Below are 3353 nucleotides of genomic sequence, written 5' to 3' on the forward strand. Positions count from 1 at the left end.
AAAAAAAAAAAAAAAAAAAAAAAATAGACTGTACATATGTACTATAGATTGAGGTTTGCAGCTGTAGTTGCCCACCATTTCAAGATAAATTAATCCAGTATAAGAATCATTGTTAAAAACAAATGAACAAAAAAGGAAATAAAGACATTGCTGTGGCTACGCCCACAGGCACGAAAATCTTGCACTTTCTGCAAAATGTATTTTTATCTCATTTGAAAATGCAGCTTTCATGTGGGTGCAGAATTGCCATGGGAAAGGCGGACAGAGAGACTCAATAATGGAAACAGTCATTATATGACAACTGAAAGCAAAAGGAAGGTGAAAGATGTAAAGCTGGAGAATTTAATGCCAGCAAGGGATAGTTTGATAATTTTAGAAAGATGTTTGGCTTTAAAAATGTCAGGGTCAAGCCCGGGTGTGGTGGCTCAAGCCTGTAATCCCAGCACTTTGGGAGGCCAAGGTGGCTGGATCACGAGGTCAGAAGTGCGAGACCAGCCTGACTAATGTGGTGAAACCCCCTCTCTACTAAAAATACAAAAATTAGCCATGCTTGGTGGCGCATGCCTGTAATTCCAGCTACTCAAGAGGCTGAGGCAGGAGAATTGCTTGGACCTGGGAAGCAGAGGTTGCAGTGAGGCGAGTCACGCCGTTGCATTCCAGCCTGGGCGACAAAGCCAGAGTCCATCTCACGAAAAAAAAGAAAAAGAAAAAAAAAAGTCAAGATAATAGAAGAAGCAACTTCTGCCGACCAAGAGGCAGTCAACAATGTCTTAGGTTCCATTAAGAGAATCACTGACAAGAAATTATATCAACCTGAACAGGTGTTTTGATTTTTTTGTTTGTTTATTGTTTTTTGTTTTTGTTTTTGTTTTTTTGAGACAAGAGTTTTGCTCTTGTCTCCCAGGCTGGAGTGCAAAGGCGCAATCTTGGCTCACTGCACCCTCCGCCTCCAGGCTTCAAGCAATTCTCCTGCCTCAGCCTCTGAAAGTATCTGGGATTACAGGCGCCCACCACCATGCCCAGCTAGCTAGCTAGCTATTTATTTACTTATTTTTGTGATGGAGCCTCACTCTGTTGCCCAGCCTGGAGTGCAGTGGTGCGATCTTGGCTCACTGCAACTCCTGACTCCCAGATTCAAGCAATTTTCTGCCTCAGCCTCCCGAGTAGCTGGGATTACAGGCGCTCACCACTACACCCGGCTAATTTTTGTATTTTTATTAGAGACAGGGTTTCACCATCTTGGCCAAGCTGGTCTTGAACCCCTGACCTCATGATCCACCCGCCTCGGCCTCCCAGAGTGCTGGGATTACAGGCATGAGCCACCGTGCCTGGCCTAAACAGGCTTTTAATGCAAATAAAGTGCCCTATTTTGGGAAAAACTGCCACAAAGGACATTTATTAGTAAGTAAGAGAAGCACATACCAAGATTTAAAACAGAAAGGGATAGGCTAACTCTAGTGTTTTGTTCAAATGTAGTTGGTTTTATGATAAGGACTGCGCTTATCTACAAAACTGCTAACCCCAAACCCTTGCATAAGCTGTCAGTCTTTTGGTTGTACAACAAGAAGACCTGGACAATGAGAACCTTTTTTTTCTGGCTTGTTCCCATTAATGCTTTGTTCCTGAAGTCATGAAGTCCGTTGACAGTAAGGAACTGCCTTTAAAGTTCTTTTGACGTTGGACAATGCCCCTGGCCATCCAGAACCCCATGAGATCAACACCAAAGGTATGGAAGTGGTCTACTTGACCTAAACACCCTCTAATTTGGCCTGAAGATCATGGAGTCATAAGAACCTTTAAAGCTCATTATACACAGCATCTCTAATCCCCACATTGTTCAAGGGTCAACTGTATATATTGACCAGTATTCATTGAACTGTACATTTGAAATTGGCAAATTTTATTGTGTGTAAATTACACTTCATTAAATCTGTTTAAAGAGAAAAAAATAATCCATGGGTCTACAGACATAAATGAATAAATGAATGAAGTAGGAAAGAAAAAGTTATACTTTATAGTAAAGTGGCAGTTAAAATAGGTAGAGATAGAAAATCATCAATGAGAGCTAAAACTGGTGAAGTAAAAGATTAATGAGGAACAGGAGTTTTATATGTTTCTAAAGAATCTTTCTTCTATTTATTTGCATTTATGTAGGAAAAACAGTAGAGAGAATGGAAACAACCCAGTCAGGAGGAGACTCCAACACCGAAAAAAATTCATGAGTACCATATTTACATGTTTTAAAATCATATTTTGTCAGAATTAAATTTTATTTCAGAATGATAGAAATGGTAAAAATGATTTTGCATTTTCTCACAGTACCACAAAACATTTTAATGGAGCAAGAGATTTATTTTTTATTTTTGAGAAGGAGTTTTGCTCTTGTTGCCCAGTCTGGAATGCAGTGGCCCTACCTTGGCTCTCTGCAACCTCCACCTCCTGGGTCCCGGTGATTCTCCTACCTCATCCTCCCGAGTAGCTGGGAATACAAGCATTCACCACCACACCTGGCTAATTTTTTTGTATTTTTAGTAGAGAGGGGTTTCACCATGTTGGCCAGGCTGGTCCTGACCTCCTGACATCAGGTGAACCACCCACCTTGGCCTCCCAAAGTGTTGGGATTACAGCCGTGAGCCACCATGGATAGCAGAATAAGAGATTTCTAACCATAACTAGACTTTGTTTATCCGTATAACTTAATGGGTTGTGTTACAATATAAATAAAAATGATTAGTAATTGATTAAAAAGTTTAGGCCGGGCATGGTGGCTCACACCTATAATCCTAGCACTTTGGTATGCTGAGGCAGAAGGATCACCTGAGGTCAGGAGTTTGAGACCAGTCTGATTAACATGGTGAAACCCCGTCTCTACTAAAAATACAAAAATTAGCCGGGCATGGTGGCACGCCCCTGTAATTGCAGCTACTTGGGAGGCTGAGACAGGAGAATCACTTGAACCTGGGAGGCGGAAGTTGCATGAGCCAAGGTCGCACCATTGCACTCCGGCCTGGGTGACAGAGTGAGACTCCATCTCAAAAAATAAAAATAAGTGAATACAAAAATAAATATTTTTAGATTAAAAATCTAAAAATATAATACTTTTTAGAATAATGCTCTAATAAACATTTTACTTGTAAAAAGAAAAATTATTTCCACTCTATGCTACAAGTAGACATCTAAGAAAATATCATTTTTACAGTTCAAAATCTTAAATATTACATAATATTTTAGAATGTGACCAGATTATTCTTCCAGTTGCTTACAAAAAATACTGACAGAATCATCCCTCTTTTGTAGACTGAAGATCCTAGTAACTAAATAGTTCCAAACTTTGACTTAGATACAGATTAAGA

This window comes from Piliocolobus tephrosceles, unplaced genomic scaffold, assembly GCF_002776525.5.
Source record: "Piliocolobus tephrosceles isolate RC106 unplaced genomic scaffold, ASM277652v3 unscaffolded_38573, whole genome shotgun sequence".
Classification (NCBI taxonomy): domain Eukaryota; kingdom Metazoa; phylum Chordata; class Mammalia; order Primates; family Cercopithecidae; genus Piliocolobus; species Piliocolobus tephrosceles.